Source organism: Oncorhynchus kisutch, unplaced genomic scaffold, assembly GCF_002021735.2.
Source record: "Oncorhynchus kisutch isolate 150728-3 unplaced genomic scaffold, Okis_V2 Okis03b-Okis08b_hom, whole genome shotgun sequence".
Classification (NCBI taxonomy): domain Eukaryota; kingdom Metazoa; phylum Chordata; class Actinopteri; order Salmoniformes; family Salmonidae; genus Oncorhynchus; species Oncorhynchus kisutch.
The window spans coordinates 3,752,140-3,772,139 of record NW_022261980.1 but is presented as its reverse complement, the minus strand read 5'-3'; positions in this window follow the sequence as shown (position 1 = coordinate 3,772,139).

The following is a 20,000-nucleotide window of genomic DNA, read 5'->3' as shown; positions in this document are numbered from 1 at the left end:
TAACAAGTGGTGAAAGTGTAGGCCAGGGTAATATATGGTACTAACTAGGGGTGAAAGTGTAGGGTGGGGTTATATTTAGTACTAACTAGGGGTGTAAGTGTACTAACTAGGGGTGAAAGCGTAGGGCAGGGTTATATATGGTACTAACTAGGGTGAAAGTGTAGGCCAGGGTTATATTTGGTACTAACTAGGGGTGAAAGTGTAGGGCAGGGTTATATATGGTACTAACTAGGGTGAAAGTGTAGGCCAGGGTTATATTTGGTACTAACTAGGGGTGAAAGTGTAGAGCAGGGTTATATATGGTACTAACTAGGGTGAAAGTGTAGGCCAGGGTTATATTTGGTACTAACTAGGGGTGAAAGTGTACTATCTAGGGGTGAAAGTGTAGGGCGGGGTTATATTTGGTACTAACTAGGGGTGAAAGTGTAGGGCAGGGTTATATATGGTACTAACTAGGGTGAACGTGTAGGGCAGGGTTATATATGGTACTAACTAGGGTGAACGTGTAGGGCAGGGTTATATATGGTACTAACTAGGGTGAACGTGTAGGGCAGGGTTATATATGGTACTAACTAGGGTGAACGTGTAGGGCAGGGTTATATATGGTACTAACTAGGGGTGAAAGTTTAGGCCAGGGTTATATTTGGTACTAACTAGGGGTGAAAGTGTAGGCCAGGGTTATATTTGGTACTAACTAGGGGTGAAAGTGTAGGGCATTGTTATATTTGGTACTAACTAGGGGTGAAAGTGTAGACCAGGGTTATATTTGGTACTAACTAGGGGTGAAAGTGTAGGCCAGGGTTATATTTGGTACTAACTAGGGGTGAAAGTGTAGGCCAGGGTTATATTTGGTACTAACTAGGGGTGAAAGTGTAGGGCATTGTTACATTTGGTACTAACTAGGGGTGAAAGTGTAGGGCAGGGTTATATTTGGTACTAACTAGGGGTGAAAGTGTAGGACAGGGTTATATTTGGTACTAACTAGGGGTGAAAGTGTAGGGCAGGGTTATATTTGGCACTAACTAGGGGTTAGAGTGTACTAACAAGTGGTGAAAGTGTAGGCCAGGGTAATATATGGTACTAACTAGGGGTGAAAGTGTAGGGCGGGGTTATATTTAGTACTAACTAGGGGTGTAAGTGTACTAACTAGGGGTGAAAGCGTAGGGCAGGGTTATATATGGTACCAACTAGGGTGAAAGTGTAGGCCAGGGTTATATTTGGTACTAACTAGGGGTGAAAGTGTAGGGCAGGGTTATATATGGTACTAACTAGGGTGAAAGTGTAGGCCAGGGTTATATTTGGTACTAACTAGGGGTGAAAGTGTAGAGCAGGGTTATATATGGTACTAACTAGGGTGAAAGTGTAGGCCAGGGTTATATTTGGTACGAACTAGGGGTGAAAGTGTACTATCTAGGGGTGAAAGTGTAGGGCGGGGTTATATTTGGTACTAACTAGGGGTGAAATTGTAGGGCAGGGTTATATATGGTACTAACTAGGGTGAACGTGTAGGGCAGGGTTATATATGGTACTAACTAGGGTGAACGTGTAGGGCAGGGTTATATATGGTACTAACTAGGGTGAACGTGTAGGGCAGGGTTATATATGGTACTAACTAGGGTGAACGTGTAGGGCAGGGTTATATATGGTACTAACTAGGGGTGAAAGTGTAGGCCAGGATTATATTTGGTACTAACTAGGGGTGAAAGTGTAGGCCAGAGTTATATTTGGTACTAACTAGGGGTGAAAGTGTAGGGCATTGTTATATTTGGTACTAACTAGGGGTGAAAGTGTAGGGCAGGGTTATATTTGGTACTAACTAGTCGTGAAAGTGTAGGCCAGGGTTATATTTGGTACTAACTAGGGGTGAAAGTGTAGGGCAGGGTTATATTTGGTACTAACTAGGGGTGAAAGTGTAGGACAGGGTTATATTTGGTACTAACTAGGGGTGAAAGTGTAGGCCAGGGTTATATTTGGTACTAACTAGGGGTGAAAGTGTAGGCCAGGGTTATATTTGGTACTAACTAGGGGTGAAAGTGTAGGGCATTGTTATATTTGGTACTAACTAGGGGTGAAAGTGTAGGTCAGGGTTATATTTGGTACTAACTAGGGGTGAACGTGTAGGGCAGGGTTATATTTGGTACTAACTAGGGGTGAAAGTGTAGGGCAGGGTTATATTTGGTACTAACTAGGGGTGAAAGTGTAGGGCAGGGTTATATTTGGTACTAACTAGGGGTGAACGTGTAGGCCAGGATTATATTTGGTACTAACTAGGGGTGAAAGTGTAGGCCAGGGTTATATTTGGTACTAACTAGGGGTGAAAGTGTAGGGCAGGGTTATATTTGGTACTAACTAGGGGTGAACGTGTAGGGCAGGGTTATATTTGGTACTAACTAGGGGTGAACGTGTAGGACAGGGTTATATTGGACTAACTAGGGGTGAACGTGTAGGCCAGGGTTATATTTGGTACTAACTAGGGGTGAACGTGTAGGGCAGGGTTATATTTGGTACTAACTAGGGGTGAAAGTGTAGGGCAGGGTTATATTTGGTACTAACTAGGGGTGAACGTGTAGGTCAGGGTTATATTTGGTACTAACTAGGGGTGAACGTGTAGGACAGGGTTATATTTGGTACTAACTAGGGGTGAACGTGTAGGGCATTGTTATATTTGGTACTAACTAGGGGTGAAAGTGTAGACCAGGGTTATATTTGGTACTAACTAGGGGTGAAAGTGTAGGGCAGGGTTATATTTGGTACTAACTAGTCGTGAAAGTGTAGGCCAGGGTTATATTTGGTACTAACTAGGGGTGAAAGTGTAGGGCAGGGTTATATTTGGTACTAACTAGGGGTGAAAGTGTAGGCCAGGGTTATATTTGGTACTAACTAGGGGTGAAAGTGTAGGGCATTGTTATATTTGGTACTAACTAGGGGTGAAAGTGTAGGCCAGGGTTATATTTGGTACTAACTAGGGGTGAAAGTGTAGTGCATTGTTACATTTGGTACTAACTAGGGGTGAAAGTGTAGGGCAGGGTTATATTTGGTACTAACTAGGGGTGAAAGTGTAGGACAGGGTTATATTTGGTACTAACTAGGGGTGAAAGTGTAGGGCAGGGGTTATATTTGGCACTAACTAGGGGTTAGAGTGTACTAACAAGTGGTGAAAGTGTAGGCCAGGGTAATATATGGTACTAACTAGGGGTGAAAGTGTAGGGCGGGGTTATATTTAGTACTAACTAGGGGTGTAAGTGTACTAACTAGGGGTGAAAGCGTAGGGCAGGGTTATATATGGTACCAACTAGGGTGAAAGTGTTAGGCCAGGGTATATTTGGTACTAACTAGGGGGTGAAAGTGTAGGGCAGGGTTATATATGGTACTAACTAGGGTGAAAGTGTAGGCCAGGGTTAATATTTGGTACTAACTAGGGGTGAAAGTGTAGAGCAGGGTTATATATGGTACTAACTAGGGTGAAAGTGTAGGCCAGGGTTATATTTGGTACGAACTAGGGGTGAAAGTGTACTATCTAGGGGTGAAAGTGTAGGGCGGGGGTTATATTTGGTACTAACTAGGGGTGAAATTGTAGGGCAGGGTTATATATGGTACTAACTAGGGTGAACGTGTAGGGCAGGGTTATATATGGTACTAACTAGGGTGAACGTGTAGGGCAGGGTTATATATGGTACTAACTAGGGTGAACGTGTAGGGCAGGGTTATATATGGTACTAACTAGGGTGAACGTGTAGGGCAGGGTTATATTTGGTACTAACTAGGGGTGAACGTGTAGGTCAGGGTTATATTTGGTACTAACTAGGGGTGAACGTGTAGGACAGGGTTATATTTGGTACTAACTAGGGGTGAACGTGTAGGGCAGGGTTATATTTGGTACTAACTAGGGGTGAACGTGTAGGGCAGGGTTATATTTGGTACTAACTAGGGGTGAACGTGTAGGCCAGGGTTATATTTGGTACTAACTAGGGGTGAACGTGTATGGCAGGGTTATATATGGTACTAACTAGGGTGAACGTGTAGGGCAGGGTTATATATGGTACTAACTAGGGTGAACGTGTAGGGCAGGGTTATATATGGTACTAACTAGGGTGAACGTGTAGGGCAGGGTTATATATGGTACTAACTAGGGGTGAAAGTGTAGGCCAGGGTTATATTTGGTACTAACTAGGGGTGAAAGTGTAGGCCAGGGTTATATTTGGTACTAACTAGGGGTGAAAGTGTAGGGCATTGTTATATTTGGTACTAACTAGGGGTGAAAGTGTAGACCAGGGTTATATTTGGTACTAACTAGGGGTGAAAGTGTAGGCCAGGGTTATATTTGGTACTAACTAGGGGTGAAAGTGTAGGCCAGGGTTATATTTGGTACTACTAGGGGTGAACGTGTAGGACAGGGTTATATTTGGTACTAACTAGGGGTGAACGTGTAGGGCAGGGTTATATTTGGTACTAACTAGGGGTGAACGTGTAGGACAGGGTTATATTTGGTACTAACTAGGGGTGAACGTGTAGGGCAGGGTTATATTTGGTACTAACTAGGGGTGAAAGTGTAGGCCAGGGTTATATTTGGTACTAACTAGGGGTGAACGTGTAGGGCAGGGTTATATATGGTACTAACTAGGGGTGAACGTGTAGGGCAGGGTTATATTTGGTACTAACTAGGGGTGAACGTGTAGGGCAGGGTTATATTTGGTACTAACTAGGGGTGAACGTGTAGGCCAGGGTTATATTTAGTACTAACTAGGGGTGAACGTGTATGGCAGGGTTATATTTGGTACTAACTAGGGGTGAACGTGTAGGACAGGGTTATATTTGGTACTAACTAGGGGTGAACGTGTAGGACAGGGTTATATTTGGTACTAACTAGGGGTGAACATGTAGGGCAGGGTTATATTTGGTACTAACTAGGGGTGAACGTGTAGGGCAGGGTTATATTTGGTACTAACTAGGGGTGAAAGTGTAGGGCAGGGTTATATTTGGTACTAACTAGGGGTGAACGTGTAGGACAGGGTTATATATGGTACTAACTAGGGGTGAACGTGTAGGCCAGGGTTATATATGGTACTAACTAGGGGTGAAAGTGTAGGGCAGGGTTATATATGGTACTAACTAGGGGTGAAAGTGTAGAGCAGGGTTATATTTGGTACTAACTAGGGGTGAAAGTGTAGGGCAGGGTTATATTTTGTACTAACTAGGGGTGAACGTGTAGGGCAGGGTTATATTTGGTACTAACTAGGGTGAACGTGTAGGGCAGGGTTATATTTGGTACTAACTAGGGGTGAACGTGTAGGGCAGGGTTATATATGGTACTAACTAGGGTGAACGTGTAGGACAGGGTTATATTTGGTATTAACTAGGGGTGAAAGTGTAGGCCAGGGTTATATTTGGTACTAACTAGGGGTGAACGTGCAGGGCAGGGTTATATTTGGTACTAACTAGGGGTGAACGTGTAGGGCAGGGTTATATTTGGTACTAACTAGGGGTGAACGTGTAGGACAGGGTTATATTTGGTACTAACTAGGGGTGAACGTGTAGGGCAGGGTTATATTTGGTACTAACTAGGGGTGAACGTGTAGGGCAGGGTTATATATGGTACTAACTAGGGGTGAACGTGTAGGGCAGGGTTATATTTGGTACTAACTAGGGGTGAACGTGTAGGACAGGGTTATATTTGGTACTAACTAGGGGTGAACGTGTAGGGCAGGGTTATATTGGTACTAACTAGGGGTGAACGTTTAGGGCAGGGTTATATTTGGTACTAACTAGGGGTGAACGTGTAGGACAGGGTTATATTTGGTACTAACTAGGGGTGAAAGTGTAGGGCAGGGTTATATTTGGTACTAACTAGGGGTGAAAGTGTAGGGCAGGGTTATATTTGGTACTAACTAGGGGTGAACGTGTAGGACAGGGTTATATTTGGTACTAACTAGGGGTGAAAGTGTAGGGCAGGGTTATATTTGGTACTAACTAGGGGTGGACGTGTAGGGCAGGGTAATATTTGGTACTAACTAGGGGTGAACGTGTAGGGCAGGGTTATATTTGGTACTAACTAGGGGTGAACGTGTAGGGCAAGGGGTTATATTGGTACTAACTAGGGGTGAACGTGTAGGACAGGGTTATATTTGGTACTAACTAGGGGTGAAAGTGTAGGGCAGGGTTATATTTGGTACTAACTAGGGGTGAAAGTGTAGGACAGGGTTATATTTGGTACTAACTAGGGGTGAAAGTGTAGGACAGGGTTATATTTGGTACTAACTAGGGGTGAAAGTGTAGGACAGGGTTATATTTGGTACTAACTAGGGGTGAACGTGTAGGCCAGGGTTATATTTGGTACTAACTAGGGGTGAACGTGTAGGCCATGGTTATATTTGGTACTAACTAGGGGTGAACGTGTAGGACAGGGTTATATTTGGTACTAACTAGGGGTGAACGTGTAGGGCAGGGTTATATTTGGTACTAACTAGGGGTAAACGTGTACTAACTAGGGGTGAACGTGTACTAACTAGGGGTGAACGTGTAGGGCAGGGTTATATTTGGTACTAACTAGGGGTGAACGTGTAGGGCAGGGTTATATTTGGTACTAACTAGGGTGAACGTGTAGGGCAGGGTTATATTTGGTACTAACTAGGGGTGACAGTGTAGGGCAGGGTTATATATGGTACTAACTAGAGGTGAAAGTGTAGGGCAGGGTTATATATGGTACTAACTAGAGGTGAAAGTGTAGGGCAGGGTTATATTTGGTACTAACTAGGGGTGAACGTGTAGGGCAGGGTTATATTTGGTACTAACTAGGGGTGAAAGTGTAGGCCAGGTTATATTTGGTACTAACTAGGGGTGAACGTGTAGGGCAGAGTTATATTTGGTACTAACTAGGGGTGAACGTGTAGGCCAGGGTTATATTTGGTACTAACTAGGGGTGAACGTGTAGGCCAGGGTTATATTTGGTACTAACTAGGGGTGAACGTGTACTAACTAGGGGTGAACGTGTAGGGCAGGGTTATATTTGGTACTAACTAGGGGTGAACGTGTACTAACTAGGGGTGAACGTGTAGGCCAGGGTTATATTTGGTACTAACTAGGGGTGAACGTGTAGGCCAGGGTTATATTTGGCACTAACTAGGGGTGAACGTGTAGGGCAGGGTTATATTTGGTACTAAACTAGGGGTGAACGTGTAGGGCAGGGTTATATTTGGTACTAACTAGGGGTGAACGTGTAGACCAGGGTTATATTTGGCACTATCTAGGGGTGAACGTGTACTAACTAGGGGTGAACGTGTAGGGCAGGGTTATATTTGGTACTAACTAGGGGTGAACGTGTAGGGCAGGGTTATATTTGTTACTAACTAGGGGTGAACGTGTAGGGCAGGGTTATATTTGGTACTAACTAGGGGTGAAAGTGTAGGCCAGGGTTATATTTGGTACTAACTAGGGGTGAACGTGTAGGGCAGGGTTATATTTGGTACTAACTAGGGGTGAACGTGTAGGGAAGGGTTATATTTGGTACTAACTAGGGGTGAACGTGTAGGGCAGGGTTATATTTGGTACTAACTAGGGGTGAAACGTGTAGGACAGGGTTATATTTGGTACTAACTAGGGGTGAACGTGTAGGGCAGGGTTATATTTGGTACTAACTAGGGGTGAACGTGTAGGCCAGGGTTATATTTGGTACTAACTAGGGGTGAACGTGTAGGCCAGGGTTATATATGGTACTAACTAGAGGTGAAAGTGTAGGGCAGGGTTATATTTGGTACTAACTAGGGGTGAACGTGTAGGGCAGGGTTATATTTGGTACTAACTAGGGGTGAAAGGTGTAGGCCAGGGTTATATTTGGTACTAACTAGGGGTGAACGTGTAGGGCAGAGTTATATTTGGTACTAACTAGGGGTGAACGTGTAGGCCAGGGTTATATTTGGTACTAACTAGGGGTGAACGTGTAGGCCAGGGTTATATTTGGTACTAACTAGGGGTGAACGTGTACTAACTAGGGGTGAACGTGTAGGGCAGGGTTATATTTGGTACTAACTAGGGGTGAACGTGTACTAACTAGGGGTGAACGTGTAGGCCAGGGGTTATATTTGGTACTAACTAGGGGTGAACGTGTAGGCCAGGGTTATATTTGGCACTAACTAGGGGTGAACGTGTAGGGCAGGGTTATATTTGGTACTAACTAGGGGTGAACGTGTAGGGCAGGGTTATATTTGGTACTAACTAGGGGTGAACGTGTAGACCAGGGTTATATTTGGCACTATCTAGGGGTGAACGTGTACTAACTAGGGGTGAACGTGTAGGGCAGGGTTATATTTGGTACTAACTAGGGGTGAACGTGTAGGGCAGGGTTATATTTGTTACTAACTAGGGGGTGAACGTGTAGGGCAGGGTTATATTTGGTACTAACTAGGGGTGAAAGTGTAGGCCAGGGTTATATTTGGTACTAACCTAGGGGTGAACGTGTAGGGCAGGGGTATATTTGGTACTAACTAGGGGTGAACGTGTAGGGAAGGTTATATTTGGTACTAACTAGGGGTGAACGTGTAGGGCAGGGTTATATTTGGTACTAACTAGGGGTGAACGTGTAGGACAGGGTTATATTTGGTACTAACTAGGGGTGAACGTGTAGGGCAGGGTTATATTTGGTACTAACTAGGGGTGAACGTGTAGGCCAGGGTTATATTTGGTACTAACTAGGGGTGAACGTGTAGGCCAGGGTTAGTATTTGGTACTAACTAGGGGTGAAAGTGTAGGGCAGGGTTATATTTGGTACTAACTAGGGGTGAACGTGTAGGCCAGGGTTATATTTGGTACTAACTAGGGGTGAACGTGTAGGCCAGGGTTATATTTGGTACTAACTAGGGGTGAACGTGTAGGGCAGGGTTATATTTGGTACTAACTAGGGGTGAACGTGTAGGGCAGGGTTATATTTGGTACTAACTAGGGGTGAACGTGTAGGGCAGGGTTATATTTGGTACTAACTAGGGGTGAACGTGTAGGCCAGGGTTATATTTGGTACTAACTAGGGGTGAACGTGTAGGCCAGGGTTATATTTGGTACTAACTAGGGGTGAACGTGTAGGGCAGGGTTATATTGGTACTAACTAGGGGTGAACGTGTAAGCCAGGTTATATTTGGTACTAACTAGGGGTGAACGTGTAGGCCCAGGGTTATATTTGGTACTAACTAGGGGTGAACGTGTACTAACTAGGGGTGAACGTGTAGGGCAGGGTTATATTTGGTACTAACTAGGGGTGAACGTGTACTAACTAGGGGTGAACGTGTAGGCCAGGGTTATATTTGGGTACTAACTAGGGGGTGAACATGTAGGCCAGGCTTATATTTGGCACTATCTAGGGGTGAACGTGTAGGGCAGGGGTTATAATTTGGTACTAACTAGGGGTGAACGTGTAGGGCAAGGGGTAGATTTGGTACTAACTAGGGTTGAACGTGTAGGCCAGGGTTATATTTGGCACTAACTAGGGGTGAACATGTACTAACTAGGGGTAAACGTGTAGGGCAGGGTTATATTTGGTACTAACTAGGGGTGAACGTGTAGTGCAGGGTTATATTTGGTACTAACTAGGGGTGAACGTGTAGGGCAGGGTTATATTTGGTACTAACTAGGGGTGAAAGTGTAGGCCAGGGTTATATTTGGTACTAACTAGGGGTGAACGTGTAGGGCAGGGTTATATTTGGTACTAACTAGGGGTGAACGTGTAGGCCAGGGTTATATTTGGCACTATCTAGGGGTGAACGTGTACTAACTAGGGGTGAACGTGTAGGTTAGGGTTATATTTGGTACTAACTAGGGGTGAACGTGTAGGGCAGGGTTATATTTGTTACTAACTAGGGGTGAACGTGTAGGGCAGGGTTATATTTGGTACTAACTAGGGGTGAAAGTGTAGGCCAGGGTTATATTTGGTACTAACTAGGGGTGAATGTGTAGGGCAGGGTTATATTTGGTACTAACTAGGGGTGAACGTGTAGGGCAGGGTTATATTTGGTACTAACTAGGGGTGAACGTGTAGGGCAGGGTTATATTTGGTACTAACTAGGGGTGAAAGTGTAGGACAAGGGTTATATTTGGTACTAACTAGGGGTGAACGTGTAGGGCAGGGTTATATTTGGGTACTAACTAGGGGTGAACGTGTAGGCCCAGGGTTATATTTGGTACTAACTAGGGGTGAACGTGTAGGGCAGTGTTATATTTGGTACTAACTAGGGGTGAACGTGTAGGCCAGGGTGTATATTTGGTACTAACTAGGGGTGAACGTGTAGGGCCAGGGATTATATTTGGTACTAACTAGGGGTGAACGTGTAGGCCAGGGTTATATTTGGTACTAACTAGGGGGTGAAAGTGTAGGCCAGGGTTATATTTGGTACTAACTAGGGGTGAACGTGTAGGGCAAGGGTTATATTTGGTACTAACTAGGGGTGAACGTGTAGGGCAGGGTTATATATTTGGTACTAACTAGGGGTGAACGTGTAGGCCAGGGTTATATTTGGTACTAACTAGGGGTGAACGTATAGGCCAGGGTTATATTTGGTACTAACTAGGGGTGAACGTGTAGGCCAGGGTTATATTTGGTACTAACTAGGGGTGAACGTGTAGGGCAGGGTTATATTTGGTACTAACTAGGGGTGAACGTGTAGGGCAGGGTTATATTTGGTACTAACTAGGGGTGAAAGTGTAGGCCAGGGTTATATTTGGTACTAACTAGGGGTGAACGTGTAGGGCAGGGTTATATTTGGTACTAACTAAGGGTGAACGTGTAGGCCAGGGTTATATTTGGTACTAACTAGGGGTGAACGTGTAGGCCAGAGTTATATTTGGTACTAACTAGGGGTGAACGTGTACTAACTAGGGGTGAACGTGTAGTGCAGGGTTATATTTGGTACTAACTAGGGGTGAACGTGTACTAACTAGGGGTGAACATGTAGGCCAGGGTTATATTTGGTACTAACTAGGGGTGAACGTGTAGGCCAGGGTTATATTTTGCACTAACTAGGGGTGAACGTGTAGGGCAGGGTTATATTTGGTACTAACTAGTGGTGAACGTGTAGGGCAGGGTTATATTTGGTACTAACTAGGGGTGAACGTGTAGGCCAGGGTTATATTTGGCACTAACTAGGGGTGAACATGTACTAACTAGGGGTGAACGTGTAGGGCAGGGTTATATTTGGTACTAACTAGGGGTGAACGTGTAGGGCAGGGTTATATTTGGTACTAACTAGGGGTGAAAGTGTAGGCCAGGGTTATATTTGGTACTAACTAGGGGTGAACGTGTAGGGCAGGGTTATATTGGTACCAACTAGGGGTGAACGTGTAGGGCAGGGTTATATTTGGTACTAACTAGGGGTGAACGTGTAGGGCAGGGTTATATTTGGTACTAACTAGGGGTGAAAGTGTAGGCCAGGGTTATATTTGGTACTAACTAGGGGTGAACGTGTAGGGCAGGGTTATATTTGGACTAACTAGGGGTGACGTGTAGGGCAGGGTTATATTTGGTACTAACTAGGGGTGAACGTGTAGGGCAGGGTATATTTGGTACTAACTAGGGGGTGAACGTGTAGGGCAGTGGTTATATTGGTACTAACTAGGGGTGGAACGTGTAGGGCAGGGTTATATTTGGTACTAACTAGGGGTGAAAGTGTAGCGGCAGGGTTATTATTGGTACTAACTAGAGGTTGAAAGTGTAGGGCAGGGTTATATATGGTACTAACTAGAGGTGAAAGTGTAGGGCAGGGTTATATTTGGTACTAACTAGGGGTGAAAGTGTAGGCCAGGGTTATATTTGGTACTAACTAGGGGTGAACGTGTAGGGCAGGGTTATATTTGGTACTAACTAGGGGTGAACGTGTAGGCAGGGTTATATTTGGTACTAACTAGGGGGGTGAACGTGTAGGGCAGGGTTATATTTGGTACTAACTAAGGGGTGAAAGTGTAAGGGCAGGTTATATATGGTACTAACTAGAGGTGAAAGTGTAGGCAGGGTTATATATGGTACTAACTAGAGGTGAAAGTGTAGGGCAGGGTTATATTTGGTACTAACTAGGGGTGAAAGTGTAGGCCAGGGTTATATTTGGTACTAACTAGGGGTGAACGTGTAGGGCAGGGTTATATTTGGTACTAACTAGGGGTGAACGTGTAGGCCAGGGTTATATTTGGTACTAACTAGGGGTGAACGTGTAGGCCAGGGTTATATTTGGTACTAACTAGGGGTGAACGTGTACTAACTAGGGGTGAACGTGTAGGGCAGGGTTATATTGGTACTAACTAGGGTGAACGTGTACTAACTAGGGGTGAACGTGTAGGCCAGGGTTATATTTGGTAATAACTAGGGGTGAACGTGTAGGCCAGGGTTATATTTGGCACTAACTAGGGGTGACGTGTAGGGCAGGGTTATATTTGGTACTAACTAGGGGTGAACGTGTAGGCAGGGTTATATTGGTACTAACTAGGGGTGAACGTGTAGGCCAGGGTTATATTTGGCACTAACTAGGGGTGAACGTGTACTAACTAGGGGTGAACGTGTAGGGCAGGGTTATATTTGGTACTAACTAGGGGTGAACGTGTAGTGTAGGGTTATATTTGGTACTTAACTAGGGGTGAACGTGTAGGGCAGGGTTATATTTGGTACTAAAGGGTGGAAAGTTGAGCCAGGTTATATTTACTAAACTAGGGGTGAACGGTGTAGGCAGGGTTATATTTGGTACTAACTAGGGGTGAACGTGTTAGGGCAGGGTTATATTGGTACTAACTAGGGGTGAACGTGTAGGGCAGGGTTATATTTGGTACTAACTAGGGGTGAACTTGTGGACAGGGTTATATTTGGTACTAACTAGGGGTGAACGTGTAGGGCAGGGTTATATTTGGTACTAACTAGGGGTGAACGTGTAGGCCAGGGTTATATTTGGTACTAACTAGGGGTGAACGTGTAGGGCAGGGGTTATATTTGGTACTAACTAGGGGTGAACGTGTAGGCCAGGGTTATATTTGGTACTAACTAGTGGTGAGTGTAGGCCAGGGTTATAATTTGGTACTAACTAGGGTGAACGTGTAGGGCAGGGTTATATTTGGTACTAACTAGGGGTGAACGTGTAGGGCAGGTTATATTTGGTACTAACTAGGGGTGAACGTGTAGGGAGAGGGTTATATTTGGTACTAAACTAGGGGTGAAAGTGTAGGCAGGGTTATATATGGTACTAACTAGAGGTGAAAGTGTAGGGCAGGGTATATATGGTACTAACTAGAGGTGAAAGTGTAGGGCAGGGTTATATTTGGTACTAACTAGGGGTGAACGTGTAGGGCAGGGTTATAATTGGTACTAACTAGGGGTGAAGTGTAGGCCAGGGTTATATTTGGTACTAAACTAGGGGTGAACGTGTAGGGCAGGGTGTATTTTGGTACTAACTAGGGGTGAACGTGTAGGCAGGGTTTATATTTGGTACTACCTAGGGGTGAACGTTACTAACTAGGGGTGAACGTGTAGGCCAGGGTTATATTTGGTAATAACTAGGGTGAACGTGTAGGCCAGGGTTATATTTGGGCACTAACTAGGGGTGAACGTGTAGGGCAGGGGTTATATTTGGTACTAACTAGGGGTGAACGTGTAGGGCAGGGGTTATATTTGGTAACTAACTAGGGGTGAACAGTGTAGGCCAGGGTTATATTTTGCACTAACTAGGGGTGAACGTGTACTAACTAGGGGTGAACGTTGTAGGGCAGGGTTATATTTGGTACTAACTAGGGGGTGAACGGTGTAGTGTAGGTTATATTTGGTACTAACTAGGGTGAACGTGTAGGGCAGGGTTATTTTGGTACTAACTAGGGGTGAAAGTGTAGGCCAGGGTTATATTTGGTACTAACTAGGGGTGAACGTGTAGGGCAGGGTATATTTGGTACTAACTAGGGGTGAACCGTGTAGTGCAGGGTTATAGTTGGTACTAACTAGGGTGAACGTGTAGGGCAGGGTATAATTTGGTATAACTAGGTAACGTGTAGGACAGGGTTATATTTGGTACTAACTAGGGGTGAACGTGTAGGGCAGGGTTATATTTGGTACTAACTAGGGGTGAACGTGTAGGCCAGGGTTATATTTGGTACTAACTAGGGGTGAACGTGTAGGGCAGGGTTATATTTGGTACTAACTAGGGGTGAACGTGTAGGCCAGGGTTATATTTGGTACTAACTAGGGGTGAACGTGTAGGGCAGGGTTATATTTGGTACTAACTAGGGGTGAACGTGTAGGCCAGGGTTATATTTGGTACTAACTAGGGGTGAAAGTGTAGGCCAGGGTTATATTTGGTACTAACTAGGGGTGAACGTGTAGGGCAGGGTTATATTTGGTACTAACTAGGGGTGAACGTGTAGGGCAGGGTTATATTTGGTACTAACTAGGGGTGAACGTGTAGGCCAGGGTTATATTTGGTACTAACTAGGGGTGAACGTGTAGGCCAGGGTTATATTTGGTACTAACTAGGGGTGAACGTGTAGGCCAGGGTTATATTTGGTACTAAACTAGGGGTGAACGTGTTAGGCAGGGTTATATTTGGTACTAACTAGGGGTGAAAGTGTAGGCAGGGTTATATTTGGTACTAACTAGGGGTGAAAGTGTAGGCCCAGGGGTTATATTGGTACTAACTAGGGGTGAAACGTGTTAGTGGCAGGGTTATATTTGGTACTAACTAGGGGTGAACGTGTACTAACTAGGGGTAAACGTGTAGGGCAGGGTTATATTTGGTACTAACTAGGGGTGAACGTGTAGTGCAGGGTTATATTTGGTACTAACTAGGGGTGAACGTGTAGGGCAGGGTTATATTTGGTACTAACTAGGGGTGAAAGTGTAGGCCAGGGTTATATTTGGTACTAACTAGGGGTGAACGTGTAGGGCAGGGTTATATTTGGTACTAACTAGGGGTGAACGTGTAGGCCAGGGTTATATTTGGCACTATCTAGGGGTGAACGTGTACTAACTAGGGGTGAACGTGTAGGTTAGGGTTATATTTGGTACTAACTAGGGGTGAACGTGTAGGGCAGGGTTATATTTGTTACTAACTAGGGGTGAACGTGTAGGGCAGGGTTATATTTGGTACTAACTAGGGGTGAAAGTGTAGGCCAGGGTTATATTTGGTACTAACTAGGGGTGAACGTGTAGGGCAGGGTTATATTTGGTACTAACTAGGGGTGAACGTGTAGGGCAGGGTTATATTTGGTACTAACTAGGGGTGAACGTGTAGGGCAGGGTTATATTTGGTACTAACTAGGGGTGAAAGTGTAGGACAGGGTTATATTTGGTACTAACTAGGGGTGAACGTGTAGGGCAGGGTTATATTTGGTACTAACTAGGGGTGAACGTGTAGGCCAGGGTTATATTTGGTACTAACTAGGGGTGAACGTGTAGGGCAGGGTTATATTTGGTACTAACTAGGGGTGAACGTGTAGGCCAGGGTTATATTTGGTACTAACTAGGGGTGAACGTGTAGGGCAGGGTTATATTTGGTACTAACTAGGGTGAACGTGTAGGCCAGGGTTATATTTGGTACTAACTAGGGGTGAAAGTGTAGGCCAGGGTTATATTTGGTACTAACTAGGGGTGAACGTGTAGGGCAGGGTTATATTTGGTACTAACTAGGGGTGAACGTGTAGGGCAGGGTTATATTTGGTACTAACTAGGGGTGAACGTGTAGGCCAGGGTTATATTTGGTACTAACTAGGGGTGAACGTGTAGGCCAGGGTTATATTTGGTACTAACTAGGGGTGAACGTGTAGGCCAGGGTTATATTTGGTACTAACTAGGGGTGAACGTGTAGGGCAGGGTTATATTTGGTACTAACTAGGGGTGAACGTGTAGGGCAGGGTTATATTTGGTACTAACTAGGGGTGAAAGTGTAGGCCAGGGTTATATTTGGTACTAACTAGGGGTGAACGTGTAGGGCAGGGTTATATTTGGTACTAACTAAGGGTGAACGTGTAGGCCAGGGTTATATTTGGTACTAACTAGGGGTGAACGTGTAGGCCAGAGTTATATTTGGTACTAACTAGGGGTGAACGTGTACTAACTAGGGGTGAACGTGTAGGGCAGGGTTATATTTGGTACTAACTAGGGGTGAACGTGTACTAACTAGGGGTGAACGTGTAGGCCAGGGTTATATTTGGTACTAACTAGGGGTGAACGTGTAGGCCAGGGTTATATTTTGCACTAACTAGGGGTGAACGTGTAGGGCAGGGTTATATTTGGTACTAACTAGTGGTGAACGTGTAGGGCAGGGTTATATTTGGTACTAACTAGGGGTGAACGTGTAGGCCAGGGTTATATTTGGCACTAACTAGGGGTGAACATGTACTAACTAGGGGTGAACGTGTAGGGCAGGGTTATATTTGGTACTAACTAGGGGTGAACGTGTAGGGCAGGGTTATATTTGGTACTAACTAGGGGTGAAAGTGTAGGCCAGGGTTATATTTGGTACTAACTAGGGGTGAACGTGTAGGGCAGGGTTATATTTGGTACTAACTAGGGGTGAACGTGTAGGGCAGGGTTATATTTGGTACTAACTAGGGGTGAACGTGTAGGGCAGGGTTATATTTGGTACTAACTAGGGGTGAAAGTGTAGGCCAGGGTTATATTTGGTACTAACTAGGGGTGAACGTGTAGGGCAGGGTTATATTTGGAACTAACTAGGGGTGAACGTGTAGGGCAGGGTTATATTTGGTACTAACTAGGGGTGAACGTGTAGGGCAGGGTTATATTTGGTACTAACTAGGGGTGAACGTGTAGGGCAGGGTTATATTTGGTACTAACTAGGGGTGAACGTGTAGGGCAGGGTTATATTTGGTACTAACTAGGGGTGAAAGTGTAGGGCAGGGTTATATATGGTACTAACTAGAGGTGAAAGTGTAGGGCAGGGTTATATATGGTACTAACTAGAGGTGAAAGTGTAGGGCAGGGTTATATTTGGTACTAACTAGGGGTGAAAGTGTAGGCCAGGGTTATATTTGGTACTAACTAGGGGTGAACGTGTAGGGCAGGGTTATATTTGGTACTAACTAGGGGTGAACGTGTAGGGCAGGGTTATATTTGGTACTAACTAGGGGTGAACGTGTAGGGCAGGGTTATATTTGGTACTAACTAGGGGTGAAAGTGTAGGGCAGGGTTATATATGGTACTAACTAGAGGTGAAAGTGTAGGGCAGGGTTATATATGGTACTAACTAGAGGTGAAAGTGTAGGGCAGGGTTATATTTGGTACTAACTAGGGGTGAAAGTGTAGGCCAGGGTTATATTTGGTACTAACTAGGGGTGAACGTGTAGGGCAGGGTTATATTTGGTACTAACTAGGGGTGAACGTGTAGGCCAGGGTTATATTTGGTACTAACTAGGGGTGAACGTGTAGGCCAGGGTTATATTTGGTACTAACTAGGGGTGAACGTGTACTAACTAGGGGTGAACGTGTAGGGCAGGGTTATATTTGGTACTAACTAGGGGTGAACGTGTACTAACTAGGGGTGAACGTGTAGGCCAGGGTTATATTTGGTAATAACTAGGGGTGAACGTGTAGGCCAGGGTTATATTTGGCACTAACTAGGGGTGAACGTGTAGGGCAGGGTTATATTTGGTACTAACTAGGGGTGAACGTGTAGGGCAGGGTTATATTTGGTACTAACTAGGGGTGAACGTGTAGGCCAGGGTTATATTTGGCACTAACTAGGGGTGAACGTGTACTAACTAGGGGTGAACGTGTAGGGCAGGGTTATATTTGGTACTAACTAGGGGTGAACGTGTAGTGTAGGGTTATATTTGGTACTAACTAGGGGTGAACGTGTAGGGCAGGGTTATATTTGGTACTAACTAGGGGTGAAAGTGTAGGCCAGGGTTATATTTGGTACTAACTAGGGGTGAACGTGTAGGGCAGGGTTATATTTGGTACTAACTAGGGGTGAACGTGTAGGGCAGGGTTATATTTGGTACTAACTAGGGGTGAACGTGTAGGGCAGGGTTATATTTGGTACTAACTAGGGGTGAACGTGTAGGACAGGGTTATATTTGGTACTAACTAGGGGTGAACGTGTAGGGCAGGGTTATATTTGGTACTAACTAGGGGTGAACGTGTAGGCCAGGGTTATATTTGGTACTAACTAGGGGTGAACGTGTAGGGCAGGGTTATATTTGGTACTAACTAGGGGTGAACGTGTAGGCCAGGGTTATATTTGGTACTAACTAGTGGTGAACGTGTAGGCCAGGGTTATATTTGGTACTAACTAGGGGTGAACGTGTAGGGCAGGGTTATATTTGGTACTAACTAGGGGTGAACGTGTAGGGCAGGGTTATATTTGGTACTAACTAGGGGTGAACGTGTAGGGCAGGGTTATATTTGGTACTAACTAGGGGTGAAAGTGTAGGGCAGGGTTATATATGGTACTAACTAGAGGTGAAAGTGTAGGGCAGGGTTATATATGGTACTAACTAGAGGTGAAAGTGTAGGGCAGGGTTATATTTGGTACTAACTAGGGGTGAACGTGTAGGGCAGGGTTATATTTGGTACTAACTAGGGGTGAAAGTGTAGGCCAGGGTTATATTTGGTACTAACTAGGGGTGAACGTGTAGGGCAGGGTTATATTTGGTACTAACTAGGGGTGAACGTGTAGGCCAGGGTTATATTTGGTACTAACTAGGGGTGAACGTGTAGGCCAGGGTTATATTTGGTACTAACTAGGGGGTGAACGTGTGTACTAACTAGGGGTGAACGTGTAGGGCCAGGGTTATATTTGGTACTAACTAGGGGTGAACGTGTACTAACTAGGGGTGAACGTGTAGGCCAGGGTTATATTTGGTAATAACTAGGGGTGAACGTGTAGGCCAGGGTTATATTTGGCACTAACTAGGGGTGTGAACGTGTAGGGCAGGGTTATATTTGGTACTAACTAGGGGTGAACGTGTAGGGCAGGGTTATATTTGGTACTAACTAGGGGTGAACGTGTAGGCCAGGGTTATATTGGCACTAACTAGGGGTGAACGTGTACTAACTAGGGGTGAACGTGTAGGGCAGGGTTTATTTGGTACTAACTAGGGGTGAACGTGTTGTAGTAGTTATATATTTGGTACTAACTAGGGTGAACGTGTAGGGCAGGGTTATATTTGGTACTAACTAGGGGGAAAGTGTAGGCCAGGGTTATATTTGGTACTAACTAGGGGTGAACGTGTAGGGCAGGGTTATATTTGGTACTAACTAGGGGTGAACGTGTAGGGCAGGGTTATATTTGGTACTAACTAGGGGTGAACGTGTAGGGCAGGGTTATATTTGGTACTAAACTAGGGGTGAACGTGTAGGACAGGGTTATATTTGGTACTAACTAGGGTGAACGTGTAGGGCAGGGTTATATTTGGTACTAACTAGGGGTGAACGTGTAGGCCAGGGTTATATTTTGGTACTAACTAGGGGTGAACGTGTAGGGCAGGGTTATATTTGGTACTAACTAGGGGTGAACGTGTAGGCCAGGGTTATATTTGGTACTAACTAGGGTGAACGTGTAGGGCAGGGTTATATTTGGTACTAACTAGGGGTGAACGTGTAGGCCAGGGTTATATTTGGTACTAACTAGGGTGAAAGTGTAGGCCAGGGTTATATTTGGTACTAACTAGGGGTAACGTGTAGGGCAGGGTTATATTTGGTACTAACTAGGGGTGTGAACGTGTAGGGCAGGGTTATATTTGGTACTAACTAGGGTGAACGTGTAGGCCAGGGTTATATTTGGTACTAACTAGGGGTGAACGTGTAGGCCAGGGTTTATTTTGGTACTAACTAGGTGTGAACGTGTAGGCCAGGGTTCTATTTGGTACTAACTAGGGGTGAACGTGTAGGGCAGGGTTATATTTGGTACTAACTAGGGGTGAAAGTGTAGGGCAGGGTTATATGTGGTACTAATAGGGGTGTGAAAGTGTAGGGCCAGGGTTATATTGGTACTAACTAGGGGTGAACGTGTAGGGAGGGTTATATTTGGTACTAACTAGGG